This window comes from Pinus tabuliformis, chromosome 3_2, assembly GCF_031772625.1.
Source record: "Pinus tabuliformis cultivar Carrire ecotype Pingquan chromosome 3_2, CPIR1, whole genome shotgun sequence".
Lineage (NCBI taxonomy): Eukaryota > Viridiplantae > Streptophyta > Pinopsida > Pinales > Pinaceae > Pinus > Pinus tabuliformis.
Genome location: NC_142302.1, coordinates 72,641,033 through 72,660,144, shown reverse-complemented (window position 1 = coordinate 72,660,144; position 19,112 = coordinate 72,641,033). Strand labels below are relative to the sequence as shown.

The 19,112-nt window shown below is 36.1% G+C and overlaps 1 pseudogene; it reads left to right on the top strand.

Moving 5' to 3' along the window:
* The window catches only part of LOC149179906 (protein trichome birefringence-like 11), a 34,194-nt pseudogene extending 24,725 nt beyond the window's left edge, over positions 1-9,469 (top strand).
* The last annotated feature ends 9,643 nt before the right edge of the window (positions 9,470-19,112 follow it).

Here is a 19,112-nt window from a genome sequence, read left to right as displayed (position 1 = left end):
TAAACTTGCGCCTTTTTTACTTTCACAGGGGTCCGCACCCACTCCTTTAGAGACAGAGCGGGCAGGTTCGCAGGTAACATGAACAAGGGGTGCAGGACCGCATGCAACAGTGAGAGAAAGTACAGAACCAGAGCTTTATTGATTTTCAAAGTATTTCTCTCATTTTCAAAGCTTGACATGAAGAGCTGAGGTTTGAGACTTGCTTAGGAGGACAGTATGAATGATGATAGACCCATACTGACTGCAAATATTCATGGTGACAATATTTTGTGTAACAACCCTTATTCGTTCAAATAACATAAACATACTAAAAAAAATGCATAATCTATAAAAAATGGTGGATTGATGAAGAACAGTAGGCAAAATGAGCCCAATAAGTTACCCATTTTTGGGGCTCATCAACTACCAGAAGCCTGCGTGTAACTGAGCTTGCCCTTCTCAACATGTTGACTGCCAGCAACTGCTTGGCCATGCAAGGTGGCCTGAACTTCATCAGCTTCCCGATCACTAGTGTTGTCCTGTCTCCTGCTGCTCGGTCCTACTCTAGTTGCCTCCTCAGCGTGATTAGCTAGAGGAACTGGCAGCTCAATTTCTTCTGTGAAGGTAATTAAGACAGTGGCGACGATTACTGGGCTATTCAGTAGACTGCGAAAATGGAACTGTGTGGTGTGAGGAGCAGGGTGCGGAGGAAGGGGAAAGGTAGCAGTGCGGAGTGTTGCATTTCCACAACTTTTGCCATGGAGCTATGCTTTGCCTTTTCCGCTTCGGGTCTCTAGGTATCGCCCCATGAAACTAATCGGGTTGGGGTTATCGGCTGAGGAGGCAGGGGAAACTGAATCGGGGCTAGGCATTGCAGGTGAGCGAGAGCTTCCACCTCTTGTGCCTCCTCTTCTACTGCGCATACGATGGCAGACCATGATGGGGATGGAAACAGGGGGAGAAGCAGCAAGGATTGTGGATGAATTGACAGAGGAGCAGTGCGGGGAAATTACAAAGGAGTTGTGGTCATGAGCAAGATTGCAGAGGTTGGTGCGGGAATGGTGGAATCCATTACCCAGATCGATACAGCTTAATAGCTAGCATCTATTACCAGTGACGGTGCGGACATTAGGCTCTCCCACCTGTGGAGGATAGGCACAGTGAATCACGGGGGGAGGAATAACAGAGAAATTCACAGGCTCCATGGTTATGTGGGAATTGGCTCTGCCTCGGCCTGTGTAGTCATTTAATGGCTCTTGTAAGGTGCTATGAATGCCATTCAGTGTGGCATGGGGGAAGTTGCAGGGGGCCATGTGGCCAGCCCGTCCGCCACCTTGTTGTCTTGTCATTTTAATGCCTGGGATGAACACCCACATCCGGGTAAGCCCACTATTATTATTATTGTGCCCTTACATTATTATTGTTATGTCGGCTCTGATTATATTATGACTCCTTAGACTCCTATATATAGAAAGGAGGTCTTGTCATTTGTAGCATCCAAGAATTGTTCATTCATGTAATGTAAAGGAGGTTGCCCCCTCGAAGAGGCTGAATTCTATGGTGTTGATCTATCTTTTCCATCTTTTGTGAGCTGGTTTCATAACAATTGGTATCAGAGCTTTAGATTCTAGGGTTTCACTACTCCAAATAGGTCATCGTGGCATTTTCGCTATAACTTTTTTTCTGCGACATTTCAGAAGCAAAAAAAAAAACCCATTTTAGAGGAAATCACGCTAAACCTCGGGTACAAATTTCAAAGCTTTTCGCACTATATTTGCGGAGACATGATCTGAGGAATTTGGTCTTTTTGCAAACTCCTGAATTACATTCCAAACAGGTGACCTAGGGAAAATCATCATAACTTTCTCTCTGAGCATCGGATTGAAATTTTGTAAGAAAGTACAGAAAGAGGATGGACTATAGTTTCTTTTATATATTTTTCAGAGCCAAAGGTTGAAATAGTGACACGTGGCACTTCATAAAAGTTCGCTCTTCTAGAAAGGTCTATAATTATGTCATCTGGGGAGATTGTGTGTAACTCTTCCTTGAAGAACCCAATTTGGATAAGACTGGTGGCATTGGAAATAGGACACAGAGGGATACTGCAAGTCATAATTTTGGAACTGGAAGAACCGCAATTATAGAGTTATAGTCATTTCAAGATCGAGCTCCTAAAATCAAGAAAAGGCGATATGAGGAAGTTTGATGGCAAGGATCCGGTAAATTGGATACTTCATATGGAGCAATATTTTCATCTACATGGTGTACCACTGTTACAAAAGGTATGTACTGCATCTTCATATTTAGAATCGGATCAATTTTTATGGTATAAAGGGCTTTGTTCTCGTAAACAACTTGTTACGTGGTCAATTCTCATGAAGGAAATGATAGCACATTATGAGGATACAAAGAGCAACACCTTCTTTAGAGCAACACCACAACAATTGGAAAGAGTAAAAGGGCTTTGTGACATAGTGGAAAGTAAAATTATGGCAACAAGGAAGTCTATACCTCACAACTATAAAGATGGAAGTGTTGTTTTTCCTAGCCTTCCACAACCTACAAGGGTTACACCACAACAATTGGAAGAAAAAAGAGAAAAAGGGCATTGTTACAATTGTGATAGCAAATGCACTAAAGGTCATAAGTGTACTGAGAAGAAATTATTTTACATAGAGTATGAAGAGGAGGAAGAAAAGGATCAAGAAACATCAAAAGAAGAGGATATACGCCAGGACCCAACCCTAGAGAAAGAAGAAATGAATCAGACCATATCTTGTAAAGCATTGGAAAGAATTACCACTCCTCAAACTCTCAAGATAGAAGGACATATCAAGAAGAAAAAGGTGAAAGAAGTGAAAGATCACATCGAGAAAGAAGAAATGAATCCAACCATATCTTGTAATTCATTGGTCAGAATTACCACTCCTCAAACTATCAAGATATAAGGACATATCAAGAAGAAAAATGTTCAAGAAGTGAAAGATCACATCGAGCATCAAGAAATGAATCCAACCATATCTTGTAAAGGACTGGAAGAAATTACCACTCCTCAAACTCTAAAGATAAAAGGACATATCAAGAAGAAAAAGGTTCAAGCAGTGAAAGATCACATTGAGCATCAACAACAAGTTCTCCAACTTTTAAAGGATAACGCCACTTTGGTGCAAAATCGAATGAAACAATAGGTAGATCAACATCATAGTGAAAAATGTTTTGATGTAGGTGATTGGGCATTTTTACTGCTACATCTCAAGCAAGCTATTTATGAGAAGGAAATGTTGGCAATACTACATGCACTTAAGAAATGGCGACCTTACCGAATGGGAAGACACTTCAAGGTAAAAATGGATCATGACAGTCTTAAATACTTTTTAGAAAAAATATTATCTATAGAAGAACATAAAAAATGGGTCACAAATATATTGGGTTATGAGTTTGACATCATCTATAGAAAAGGGAAGCAAAATTTTGTTGCAGATGCACTCTCAAGAAAGGATGAGGATGTGGAAGCATTTTTGTGCTATTTCTATTATCCAACCAGATTGGATAAATGAAGCAAGGGATGAATGGAAGAAGGACGAAGAAGTGTGGCCACTCATTCAAAAGTTGCAGAAGATCCCAATTCAAACAATATTGCCAGAACTTGAAGAGGAAGGAAAAATCATATTGGAACCTGGAGTAGTCACAGAAACAAGAACCCGACAGCTACAAAATCGATCAATTTCAGAGTATCTCATCAAGTGGAAGAACTTACCCGCTGAAGATTCCACATGGGAGGACAAGAATATTCTACAGAAGCATCAAGAACTACTCAAGTGTTGAGGAAAACACTTTTTGAAGGAGAGGGGCATGTTAGGCCCCTATACTACTAGTGTAACCCCTTATTGTTATTAGTACAACCCCCTTATTATATTGTTGTACCCATGTAGTCCCTATATTGTTACTATTGTGCCCCATAGAAGCCCAGTATTGTTATTATTGTGCCTTTAAATTATTATTGTTATGTCGGCTTTGATTATATTATGACTCCTTAGACTCCTATATATAGGAAGGAGGCCTTTTCATTTGTAGCATCGAAGAATTGTTCATTTATGTAATGTAAAGGAGGTTGCCCCCTCGAAGAGGCTGAATTCTAAGGCGTTGATCTATATTTTCTATCTTTTGTGAGTTGGTTTCATAACATACTTCTACTATCAATTTTCTTTGTGGAAGCTTAAAGATTGAGCAAGATCGAGCTGAACACATATAACCAGAAGAAGAAGAATCAATGCACATGAAACACAAAAAATACTCAGGGGAAAGCGTCAGCTAAAAACCCCACTATCTGTATTATCATACGAGGTGTAAATACATAAGAATTATACAAAGCCTTAGCTCTCACAGCTAGCTAGCTCTCAGTAAAATCCTCACAGATGCTCATAGGCAATCCAGGCTTCTCACAAGCTTTCCTCTTTGCCCTTCAAGCTCCTATTTCCTTGCGCAGTTCCTCTGGGATGATCTCCTTCACCGAGTGGAACACTGCTCTCACACACTACTCTAACACACTATCAGAACTGCGCAATCATCAAGGAACCTTTCCTTGACTGCATGCATGAATTTCCTTTATAGGAAAACACATGCAACTGATAGTACATTGTCCTTGACATTTAGCTCAACTTGGTCTTTCTCATAATAGACATGCATGAGTTTCTGATGAGAGAATCTTTAGTTATCTGGAGTACACTAGTTGAGTGCATGCATGCGTCAACTGACTGATAACTCACAATTCGTTCCTCAAACAGTTTGTAACTAATTTAACTGGACTTAACTCAGTAAACTGAGGTAACTAGTTACAACTCAAATATAACTCAATCTTATCTCCTTAATTAAGGGATAATTTCCTTAATTTAAGGGATAACTGTTGCATGACTTCAAAAAGACTTATAACTTGAATTTCTCCAACTAATTAATCCATAATGAGTTAATTAATTATTTCCAAGCAGCTGATGAGACTAAATTTTAATTTTAATTCACAATTTTAATTCAAGGACAAATTAAAATTGGAATATTCTGGATTCTATTTTTTATCATTTCTTGTTGCTATTTTCAATAGAGATTGTTGGCATTATGATACAGGTGTTGTCCTTGATGACAAATCACTCAAAAGTTAGTACAGATTTGATAAAGGGAAACTCACAATGTAACAGGTCAATTCAGAGGTAACAGGTAAATGGTATAGAAGAACAGGAAGTTGGAACAAAGGACTACTGATCAGAATCAAGAAGTTGAAGGAAAAGGATATTTTAAGGTAGTTAAAGCTATATACGTATGTTCACCTTGTCAAAATAGCGTATACAAGAGGGTTCGCTATACAAGAGGAGAGTATACATATGCACGCATTTTCACAAGAGGAAAAACACATATGGGTTGGAAAATCAAGGAAATTTAAGATTAAAGAATACCAAGGGTCAATACCATGGTTATTTGATCCCGTCCAAGAATACCACAGGTTCTAAGTGTTGTTTTGGTCCGAGGCATTGAGAAAGGCCAAAAACTATATAAAGAGGAGAAGATCAAAGGGCTAGGTGTGCAAGTGAAAGAGTTTTTCATGAATACTTCTATCTGAAGTATATCTTATGTTGTAAGGGATATGGTTATGATATGATCTGAAATATCTTGTGCACCTTTTGATACAATGTTGGATTAAGATCATGAGACCTGAAATGACTTATCATTGTATGATCTGATAATTGCTGGGCTAGATCTGAATACTGACGCATGTTTTATCCTATAAATGTTATGATCTAGGTATGACTGAAGTCTGGAATAGATGTGAAGTTTTAAGTTAGTATTTGTAGATCTATATGTTGGTTCGCCTTGGTGAAGGCGTGTATACACACTGGTTCAACTCTTCCAAGTAGCATATGAAAATGAAAAGCCTATTATTCAGAAATGACTGATCTATCTGATTAGTGTTGCTATTTTAATGTTGTCTATCAATGATGTCTTCTTAGATCTGAAAGTAGAATTGAATGCATAAGGATATTGAGTCTGATTGATTGATTGATTAAGTGAGAAGGGTGATCTTTGCTGCTGTCTGTATAGATCTCTGTAATTTGACAGTAGATCTTCAGAATGTTACTAGTTGATACAATTTTGATTCAAAGGTTTCTATGATTCAATAATATTGGAGGTACACACAGGTTTGGTTAAAGGAAGTAGCGTATACACACAGGTTGCCTTCACTGAAGTAGCATATACATTCTGCCATATGATTTTTAAGGTTGCAGTTGGTTCTAGATGATGATATAGGTTTCTAGGTTCAGCACAGTGTTCTGGTGATAGTGATCTGACTATTCAGATTGACTGATTGTTGGTTGATGCAGTTATTATTGAGTTTGAGATTCAATGTTACTGATGGGTCCAGTGTGAAAATTTGATGAAACGTGGCCTTGTGTTGTTGTGTACCAGGAGTATCCAGTTTGAAAATTTATGAAACATGGTCCTTGGAGGAAGAGAGAAGGTCGTAGCCTTCTGTAGGTCGACGCCTATGTAGAAGTAAACATATCGGCTAGTACAAGAGCTAGGGGGTTGTAGCTCCATTCTAGTAGAAGCTGGAGAATGAGAGAAGGTTGTAGCCTTCTGCAGGGGGGGTGCTTGCGTACTGGTATGAGTCTACACTGATACAATATTGTAAACATATTTTCTTTATATTAAAAAGAAGACAAATATGACAACAACAGGTGGTTTTTCTCCCACATTGGATTTCCACCTTAAATCTTGGTGTTCATGTGTGTTGTTTATGTGTGATGGTTTATTCTGTTCTCACTACACATACTGACTGTTTAATAAAGTATTTATGCACTGATTAAAGATCAAGGCATGATGAATTAACTGGATCATAAGTTCACTGGATATACGTTGGTTTCCTTAATAACAGTTGCGTGCACACGCGAGTTCACTGCACTGAAGTAGTGTATATAAATATGATTATGAAATGAAAAATTATTGAATTGTAAATACTGATTCACCCCTCCTCTCAGTATTATTTCCAACATAGCCAAGCCAACTGACAAGGGTTACCAAACTTCCAACAATTCCTTTCATATTTATTGGAATTATCTGAACCCATCCAAAATAAGTGTTGAGTAAATGATACAAATGATATTACAAAACATTTAAATGGAGTGTTTGAAAATAAAAAAAGAGCAGAATATTTCTTTTTCCTTTAAGTGCAAGTCCTTTTCAGTGCTTACCTCTGACATTATGATCCATGGAATTTCACCAATGCCCAAGGATAATGTTCCAATATAGCACTAATCAAAGAATATTTAACAATCCATGGATATAATAAGAAGCTTACAAACCCTTTGTTATATCAACAAGAGAAAAGTAGTTAAAAGGAGAATTCCAATAGTCATGGCTTAGGAATGAACTCACGAAAAGGCCACCTAGAGACAATGTTTTCAATATGGGCATTGGATGTGGATTTGTTCCACAAACCTATCATGGATAGAAACAAAGGCCAAATAAGTATTATATCAGCATTGGGCTCTTATATTTGAACTTGGGATCCATGTGGATTTTAATATACATGGACTGCGACATCAAACATTATTTAGATTTTATATGTTAGTATTATTTTTGAGAAGTAAATTGTCTGAGTTTGATCTAGAATTTCAATTAGTTTGAAGTTATATTTCAAGGCACAATAAGAAAATGGAGGCCTAACAAGAATATAGTTTCATTTGAGCCTTCAGCTTTGCGAATTACAAATCAAAATTGATATTCATACCAAGAATAATATGAAAGAGTCACATGGAAGTCTCATACTTGTGTTGTCCTATCCTAGAAGGATCCAAAAAAGACCCATGTCAATCTTATATTATACTAATTTTATGGGACTCAAGAAAGTTCAGAGAGAGACCAATGACATTCTTTTATTGTCATTGTTTTATAGTTTGACTGGCAGTCTTTTACTCGTGTTGTTCTCTTTGATGTCAAATTTTCACAAAGTTTCAGATTTAACATCATTAGAATGTTATATAGAATTGAGAACAATCTGGTAACCTTTGTGGGTGGATATATATTTTGTGTCTGAACCAATTTCCTTTTATTTGATATCAGATTCAATGCAAGAAACATGTTAAATAGGATACCAAATTGTTGAGTAGTCTTTGTTGGTGATTCAATAGGAAGAACCAATTGGAATCACTCATTTGTATGCTAGTAGAGGAAGTTCCTAACAAACTCCAAATATATGAGGTGAATGGAAGCCCCATTTCAAAGCACAAGGGATTTTTTTCCTTTAAATTCTAGGATTTCATTTGTAGTGTGGAATATTATAGGGCACCATTTTTGGTTTTGCAAGGTTGCCCTCCTAAAAACTCCCCCCCAGAGTTAGAATTACACTAAAATTATATGTGGTTAACTGGACATCTTGGTATTGGAAGGATGTAGATATTCTAGTCTTCAACACAGGGCATTGGTGGAACTTTGAGAAGACCTTTAGAGGTTAAGATTTTACTTTGCATTTTGACGACAATTTAATTGCTAAATTGGATTCTTTGGTATTCAACTGGAGGCCTTAATCATGGAAGACTACAAAGTTGATGTTGGTTGTATGTTCATACCCACAAATAAGAATCTCTTAATGGTTATCCTAAGTTTGTCTGACACAAAGTGACATAAAATGTTTTTGGGGATATTTCTTGGTATTTTTTCTAAAAATTACATTGGAAATAAGAAATCCTAATTCAAAACATCACAATTCTTTCTATTATTTCTATGTTTTATTAAAGTTTAAAAGCTTCTTTCCTTGTTAGAATTTTCGCATCAGCTTTTCCATATGGACTGACAAAGAGAGTTTCACTAGGGCTGCTATTTCCAGGAAGGAGAAACAATAAACATGAAAATGGATGTGATGACAACATTTGAGAGATCTATGAATATTGTGATGGAATGGATTCATCAAGAAGTAAATATAGAAAATGCACATGTATTCTTTCGTACCAATGCTCCTATTCATTTGAGGTTTGTGTCACTTCTTACTCCATCTACTGATTTGATAATATTTATGCACTTAAATATTTTGGCTCTTATGGTAGAATATCCAAATAAACGAGGGTGTTGAATCCCCCCAATATCACATGTTATGTGCTTCACATGAAGGGGAGGGACATGGAAAAATGGTGGGAATTGCCATTTACAAACCCAACTAGTACTGAATCAAGCTGATTTCCTTGACCCGCATCCATGGAGAAACAATCTCATCACCTAAAAAGCACTAGAGCAACTTAATCACAAAAAGAATGTTCAACTATGAAACATAATATATTTGAGTTAGCTGAGGAAAGATGGTCACTCATCTCTATATTATTTAGGTAATGTATCTGGACATCTTTCCTTTAGTAGGTAGTATTGCAACCACTGGTGTCTTCCTGGAGTGCCAGACACATGCAATGAATTTCTCTATGCCTTTTTGAGTTCAAGAGTCTTTAGAGATTAAAAAAATGGAATTTGAAACATGTAGAATTCCATTATATGTTGATTTCTTAAGTGAATTCTATCGTGTAACTTGAAAGTGAGATTAATAATTGATAAACACCATGGTGTTTGAAATTTGAATGCAATTGAATGTTTGGCTTACATTTCAATGGGGATTTGGGAGACCCTGACAAATATGTGTTTATATAGGTTTTCCTAAATCATATAGGCAAGAGAAGTTTAGATGAAAATCATATTGCAATATTGTGCATCCAACTTATGATCGAATCATTTTTTAAAGGGAGAACAACACGTTGCAAGGGTTTTTTGGTTAACGCAGATCACTGGAGTCGTTCACCCAACATTATGAACCTTCATCATAGACAAAGAACTCCTGAATGGGAATATTTACATAAGGTCTTACTTTAACATACATCAAATTCCCCTTTCCCCAATAAAATTAAGCAATGTTAGTACTCACTATTAGCTGTAGTAGATGAGTTTCAAAGAGGTTCAAATAATCCCTTACTGATAGGAATTTTAGAGGACCATAATGAATACTATGGTTGCTCAATGCTTTATACCAAATTTTATATCTAGTGAATTACCATAATGTGGTCACTAACATATAAATCATAGCTAATGTTAAACTAAACAATGGCATCAAATGAATTGAGAGTTCAGAGAGATCTTTACTTTCATCATCTTCTAGATCCATGCAGTTTTCCTTTTCCTTCTCTTTACCACAACACCCTAACTTATGCATCCCTATCAACAATGAGTAGTTGGAAGCCACACAACTCTCTGATCAAGTCTATTTTCCCCAAGTGCCAGTGATATCTTTAGCAAATATCACCTAGTAATTTCCCTGTGTTCAAAATTTATTGCATGTCATTTTAGAAACCAGAAAGAACATGAACTGAACTGCCACAATTCTTAATCACTGGCAACACCCACATTTTTCCTTTTTTTTTTCTTATGGATATTGGGACTTGTTATTCATTAATATTGCATGAAGTGATTGAATCACTGATCATAGATACCTACTGTAAATAAGATTCATTTTAATAATTTCCAGGTAAAGCCCTTATAGGAATGCCCTGAAATTTGAACTTGGACTGGTTACAATAGATTCCCACCAATCAAAATTAAATGGATCCTGCACTAATTTTTATACTCCACAACCTAAATTGACCATAGACCTTCCCAACAACCTAGACTAGAACAACCCACTTGACACAAAAATAAACATACTCAAGGAAAACAATGGGCCAAGATTGGATTCAAAATATGTGCACAGCCTGTAAATAATTCTTCCTTTCATTGTTCTATTTTTCGTTGTACGTTTCTCACTACTCTGCCCCTCTATTTCCCCTTTCATAAAACATTTCTTTCAATAAAATGCATTATATGCCTCCCAATAGACATTCAAATCCTTCTATGGATTTTGAAAGAGACGATCTTGCATGCTTTTGTTGGCTTTTTTCCCCATAAAGTTCATGAAAAGTAGCTTTATCTTAAATTTTGAGGTCATGTGGAGTTGTTGGTAATGTTACTATCACTCTCTGCTAAAATTATTGCATACATATGTTCTTGGACTATAGGATTTGGTTATAGGTGGAAAGTTTTGAAACTTTGAATCAAACATTACCAATACTCCTTAAAAGAACAATACATGCCAAATGTAACTTCAGAAGAGGTCATTTATAAAAAAATGTCAAATTGAAATTAAAACCTTTGGAATTTAGATCACTGGAATTACATGGATAATCCTTGTAGATAGGATCTTTTAGAAACAACGTAAAGACCACAGGTAGGGAAATTGTTCCAAATATGGTAATAAATAGTTGACACTGAGAGAGTTAAGTGATATTTCTACAAAATTCATAGGACACATCCCTCAGGGTCTCATGTCCCATATTTCACGTGTTGGACATGAAACATGCCCTAAGAAGTTTCAAAATTGTTTTTTACTGTGTCCTCTTATTGATACATGTGTTTTGGACGTGTCAAAAATGTGCCCTAACATTTTTGGCTCTTAGGACACGTGTCCCACGAAAAGTGCCATTTAAAACCACTACACAATTTATTTTTGGGTTTTTTTTTTGTCATTGTTCGTCGTTGAAGTCGAGTTCTCTCACCGCCAAAATTGAATTTATTGTGCAGTGTGAGGAATTTTGCTGGATAACTAATGAGATCAACCATGTTTTTGCCGACTTCTTGTCAAGTCCATGTCATACTCTTACTTTCTAGCCTCATTGAGTTTTTCGTTGTCATGTCTTTGATCATTATTTTGTAATAGAATTTGATACAATTTTGTATTTACTTTATTATTTTTTAAAAGTTATTTTAATATAAAGGTTCAATGTACATGATTTTGTCGATGTCATAATTTGTCCTTTTTTTTTCTTATATTGTAGCATACATATATATTTTGTGTTCATATTTGAATACATATGCATAAGCATATGTCTGAATGTGTATCTACATATTTGTTTATAGATGAAAAGCACTCTTGAGTTCTTCATAAATTAAAAAGTGGGATAAATCAGCAGTTTCTCCATAATGACTCTATGGAAGATCCATTTTGACCCCACAGGAGTGATAATTGTTCAAAACACTTCTTATCTGTGATTTGTATATCCTCACAAAATTTGCATCTCTAATTTCAAATCGTCGCTTATGAAGAAACCCCTAGAATAACAAGAGATCAATTTCAAAAGAATCACCATACACCATGTGATTAGTCTACTTGTATCTAACAAATTCACCACTCTATTTATTGTCTATTGATGTACTTCTATCTACTCATTTTCATGAGATTGTTTTCACTCTCTTGCCTGAAACAAAGAGATGCTAGTATTTTTCTAGATCTTACTACTTGTGAAATTGGGAGCAGTATTTAGTGTCCCATTATTATTGTTTTCAAAAAAACAAGCAAAATGATATATGAAAATAACTACATAAAATAATATCAACCAACATGATGTCATCATAAGGAAACAAGTTCAAGAGAGTAGATTATTGATAGTTGTCCACTGGAAGAATAAGTTACTAATTGTTAGAGCTTTTCAACAAGAAGATATGTTTTCTTCTAGATGAATGCATATCTTCGTACTAAATAGATATCATCACGACTCATATATGTAGATGTTTTAATTTCTAAAACATATGGATTAGGCAATATATTCCAGTATTATATATCTCTCTCTCTCTCTCTCTCTCTCTCTCTCTATATATATATATATATATATATATATATATATATATATAGCGTGTCCCTAGTGTCCTGTTTCTAGGGTTACTGTGTCTCATGTCGAATACTCGTATTTATGTGTCCTTCGTGTCTCATGTCCTTGTGTCATGTGACTTAGTTGCAAATGAATGCAATGAACCTAAATGACATATACTCTGAAATGTCAAACAAAGATGGAAATTAAAACAATGAGTACGCACTTGTTTTCTGGACTAGAAATTGTATGATTTAAGCAATCCTTATAAGTTGTCTATAGCATTATCTCACCCGAAGTTTTCTGTATGGTTTATAGACTATCTTTTAGACAATTCCATAGACTATAAAATAGCGTTGTTGTGTCTTGTGTCGAACATTTGTATTTACGTGTCTTCTATGTATCATGTCCTCGTGCCATGTGACTTAGCTACAAATGAATGAAACAAACCTAAATGAAATATACTCTGAAATGTCAAACAAATATGGAAATTAAAACAATGAGTACACACTTCTTTTCTGGGTTAGAAACTGTATGATTTAAGCAATCCTTACAATTCCATAGACATAAAACAATATATATAAAATAGGTATACACCTAACTTTCTATTTATTGATTTATTAGGTACAAATTATTTTTTTCCTTTTTTCTGATGAATGGAGAAGGTCCATGTTTGGAATAAGAAAATTCCATAGACTCTGAAACAAATGATAGATCATATTTAATATTTGGGTTATTATACTTAGTATTTATCTTAGAATTATTTTTATTTGAAGTATCACTCATGTCATCACTTCTGCCCAGACACATACAGGTTCTCCCTGACTTCACAAGAACTAAAGAGTACACAATACCTAATTGTGAGATTGTAAACGACATTAGTGAGTGCATGTATGAAATGAATGATTATTAATTGCAGAAATAGAATGTGTATACTAAGGAATATAATGCATATATTAAGTAGACCCTACCTCCACCTCTAACCATGCATAATTGGATTTATTAGCCACAAATTATTTTTTCCTTTTTCTGATGAATGGGAAAGGTCCATATCTGGAATAAGAAAATTGCATAGACTCTGAAACAACTCATATAGCATCCATGATAGTACAAACTATTGTGAAAAAACCGATAAAAATCATATAAAGACAAAGCCAATTTCTGTTTTAACACTTTATTCTTATTCTTATCTTCTTTTGGTTATCCACCTGGTTCTGATCAAGCTTGAAGCTGTAGAACAACTTGTCATCTTTTTCTTTGTCTATTCACTATTTTATTCCTTTCTCCAGGATGAAGTTCTGGTACAATAAGATGCTCTACTTCAAATAGAGGGCTTCCTCACTTTTTATATATACATTCATTCAATGATAGGGTAATCACATTCATTTGATCCAATCTTCTTATCATTGCCCTTTAGGTTTGGCCTCTCATAGAAAAAAATGATGAAGAAGACAACGAGTAATATCCTTTAAAAGACTTTAGATCATACACCTCAGGGGTGTTGAAGAATCTAGGGAAAAGTGGTGTAGTGTGATTCTCTGTTACTTGATAACAATTTGTGGATTCTTTTTACTTTTATTGTTAGCTTAATCTTCTTCTTATTATTATTAATGCGTATGTGTGTACTTCATCAAACTGCTACCAAAACATTAAAAAAAAAACACACACACACACACACAATATGTTGGCTCTCTACTAGGGCTAAAATCTCTCTTCTCTTGAGAGGAAAACCCTTTTGTGAATTTATCTTATTGAAGCTTCTATTGATCAATGCCAAACCCTAGACCCCTAACAAGAATATCCTCCAAGCACAAGCCAAGTCTTCCCTCCTTTCTGCACCTTATACCTGACACTTCTTCCAGCATTTTATTTCCTGACACTTCATCCTCCTTCTTCTGACACTTTGTTCTCCTACTCCTTGATGATAGGTTCTCTTATGCTACCTCTAGAAGAGTTGTTTCTCTTTGATCCTAAGTGAACCCTCTCACATAGGATAATTCCTTTCTTCTCTTCACCAATCAAGCTTCTTCTTCATGTAATATGGCAGACTTGATGTGTTAGTCCTGCAGCCCTAAATTCTCACACGTGTGGGAGGTTTCTTGGTGTTATTTGTTCCCTTCTCCTTCATATGTGAGAGTCTTTCCTTCGATTTAATGAGAGACCTTATAGACCTAAGTTTCAATCCCAAACGATGAGAAGTATGGTACTGTTATATTGCTGCTGATATGTCCACAGAAAGCCCTCCTTTTCTTGCACGTGTGGCTGCAGTTTTCCCTAGAAGCAGTCCTTCAAACTTCATTGTTCTTCCTCCTTACTTCGCTGCCCTAGTAGACCCTTTACTTTGGATTCCTTTGTTCCGCTTTTTCCTCCTTTACTTTTTATATTTCAGAGCTGAATAAAATGCGTTGTATTGGAGTGGACAACCTCTATAAATAGAGGATTGTCCCTCCATTTAGGCCAAATAGAAGGCCGACTAGTCACCTTGTTTGTAGGCCAACTTTGATGGTTGTTTGGAGGCTGATTTGTTGAGCAGACTTCGAATAGTTTCCATGGTGGTGTATCATGCTTGAAGGAGATTCTTGATGGTTCCATTGCATAGGAGTAGACTTGAATTTTCTTGGAGGTTTTGCCTTTGACATTAATATATATTTATGCATGGTGTAACATGCCCTTAAGGTCTTCAACATAGTTCTTTTGACTCTTTGACTCACCTATAGCACTTTGACATGTGCTAGACCTACTTCAATGAGCAAGAAACTCATTGACATATATTATAAAAATAATATTTCTTTTCTTGAATAAGTAAAAATATCAAAAGTACATTTATGAAGACCGAACCTAGTTACATGTCCTTCAACACTCCCTCTTAACTACGGAGGTATTCAAACATCATTACAAGGTGTTTGGATATTATCAATCTTGAAGAATTCACATAAGAGAAATGCTGGCGAGACCAATGATTTATAGACATGTTCATCATTGTCTCTCAAAGTACATACCCACCTGGGTGTTCTCTGAGTATGACCTTCTAGGACTCTTCTTTTCTTGGGTTCCCAGCCCTCAAAGAATATTAGCCCTCTTGCCTACTCTCATCTTGGATGCCCTACACATCCTCAAAGAGTATCAGATGCCAGATGATTACCCAATCCTCCCATTATTTCTTCCCAAGTGAAGACAAGAATGTTGTGTCTATCTTGTGTCTATATTTCCATTCATGGAATTCATCTAGACTTACGGCTATTAGTCCTGGTCTAGTGCATGACCCATGAAATGGAAAACACAATTGTCACTCCTTTGTAAGAAGGGGTGATCCAAAAATCCCTCTTGATCAGGGACCTGTTAGGGATCCCTCTTAACTAGGGACTCTTTCATTCATCATCAACTTCTTCTTCAGGGGTCCTTCAACTGCTTGATTTCCTTCCTTTCTTTGATGTCATGAAGTCTTTGTTCAAACTTCTTCTAGGTAGGGAACCATCCATCGATTACTTTACTTCCTGGGTTGTCATGTCTTGCTTCCTTCATGGAAAGTGGATTTCATGTCATACATCAGGTTTTCTTATCATCTTGGCTACTCCTTTGTCATCTTGTCCTTGCTTCAGAATATTCTTCTCATGGATGCTTCGTTGTACTTGCTTGTTTACATGCTTTGACCTAGTATCCCATTATGACTTCATCTTGATATTGATTCATCATTGCTTTTTTTTTTTTGGATGGATTCTTCATCATGACATCTTTGTAAAGTAGAATAGGTTATCTGCATCTTTTATATCTCCAAGGCCTTCATAAGTGTCAAGGGTCCTTTCTTCATTTGTCAGAGTTGTCCTGCCTTCTTTTGGGAGATGTCTTCAAAGTATCTTGTTAGATAGTGATTCTCAGTGATCATGGTGTTCTTCACATGCTTGATCTCTTTCTTGATTTTCTCCTTCTTAGATAGATAGGTCAACCATCTTATGCTTCTTGCGAGAGAATTTCTTCATTCCTTGCTTCCTAGTCTAGTCAACATTTCTTCTTGCTTTCTAGTTAGCAATCTTATACTTCTCATGTGAGCATATTCTTTTGTTGTCCTTTATTGCATTGTAGTACATGCCTTTGAACATGTTCTTGGTGAAAGATATTCTTTCATACTTGATCATGTTATAGAACTATATCCATGACTTAATATTTGATGCATACATACCTCATCTTGATTCTCCTTTGATCATCCTTTGGTGTGGCCCTTATTGATTCATGTTAGCTTGCCTGAATATCATCCCTTTCCTTGAATCCCATGAATGGGATTCCCAATGAGACATATGCTTTGGTCCATGAACCTTCTTTTGAAGATTCCATCATAGGATCTTAAAGATCCTTACTTTGCAAATGTTTCTTTTCTTTTTATGATGGAGGTCTTCTAAGATTGTTAATCATGATCAATTTTTCCTTTCATCGTGGATGAGGTCCTATACTAGGTAAGCTTCTTCTACATGAATATCTTGAGCTATATTTTTCATGCTCCTATATTCTAGAAGATATTTCTACTCATGCATTTTTGTTCTTATCATAAATGCTACATCTTCATGAGTATCTAGAACTCTATGTACATCATGATTCTAGATTCTAGAGGATGTTTCTAGCCATTCAATTTTATTCTATTACTACATGCTCCTATACTACTCAAAACTTTGAAAGAAGTTTAGAAGTAAAGAGTTTGACCTAGTCATAGTAGAGATCTGGAGGATATTCCTTCCTTTGCTTCTTTCCTTCTTCTTTCACTTCTTGAGTTATGTGAGCTTCTTCCCTCTTTCTTTTGTTGTTGTTGTCCTTATTAAGCTTAGGAGAATTCCTTTTGTAGTGTCCATATTCTTGGCATCCAAAACATTGGATTTTGGACATGTATTTGTTGTTTGTTCTTCATGGACCAAACTTGCCAAATTTACCCTTTCTCTTGGCAATGGTAGCAAATGCTTGTTCCTTTGATCCCACTTCTTCCTTTGCCTTGAGTCTAGTTTCCTCTATCCTACATAAAGACCACATTTCACTGAGAGTGGTTTCTTCCTTCTTGGCATATATGCTTGAGGTGAAGTTGCCCCAATCCTCAGGTAGAGCATTGAGTACTACAATTGTCATCTCTCTGTCAGACATGACTTACCAAGCTCTTGAAGTTGATCTCTCATTTCATAGATTTTCATGAAGTATGGAGCTATTACTTCCTTTGTTATCTTCATATTGTATAATTAATTCCTTAGAGATACCACTTCTTCGGTTGTGGATATCAAGAATATCTCTACTAGCTTATCATAAATTTCTTTCGAAGTCTCAAATTTGGAGACATAGGGAATGAGAGTCTTTGATTGATTCTATCAGAATCCTTTGAGCTCTTGTCTCATCCTTATTGTACTTAAATAAGGCTTGATTTTGTTCCTTAACATGGATAGTGATATTCCCTTTGACATGTTCTAGGAGTTCATTCTCCTTGAGAAGTAGATCAGTCCTCTTCTTCCATGCAAGAAAGTTATTGGTACCTACCAATTTATTGCTTTCCTTGCAAAAAGACATTGATGTATATTCAAAAGGGGACATGTACTTACTTGATAGATTTTGAGATGTAATGGATTTTCTTCCTCCTTGAAGACTTGATGGCTTGCCTTCCTAGGATCTTGATGTTCTTCAAGTTGCCTTCTTCAAGTGGACTTGCTTGATGATGAGATTTGCTTGATGACTTGTAGCTTGATGTAGGTCTTGCTTCAATCTGCTCTTCTTTGTAGGTGCCTTTATGTAAGGCTCTTCTTCTAGCTTTATAGATCTCCTTGATGAATGATGAATTGTAGACCCTTCTGGTCCTTGAAGTGATTGAGACTTCTAGGCTTGATGCTTCAACTTTGTAAATTCTTCTCCTTAATGAATGTTATTGAGATGCCCTTTCCTTGATGTGTCAACTTGCCTTTGATACCATGTTGAAGAATCTAGGGAAAAGTGGTGTAGTGTGATTCTTCATTACTTGATAACAATTTGTGGATTATTTTTACTTTTCTTGTTATCTTAATCTTCTTCTTCTTATTATTAATGCATATGTGTGTACTTCATCAAACTACTACCAAAACATAAAAACAAGAACAGAAGATGTTGGTTCTCTGCTAGGGCCAAAACCTCTCTTCTCTTGAGATGAAAACCCTTTCGTGAATTTCTCTTATTGAAACTTATATTGATCAATGCCAAACCATAGACCCTTAACAAGAATATCCTCCAAGCACAAGCCAAGTCTTCCCTCCTTTCTGCACCTTATACCCCGACACATCTTCCGACACTTTGTTTCTCGACACTTTGTCCTCCTTCTGACACTTTGTTCTCCTACTCCTTGATGATAGGTTCTCTTATGCTAGCTCTAGAAGATATGTTTCTCTTTGATCCTAAGTGAACCCTCTCACATAGGATAATTCCTTTCTTCTCTTCACCAAT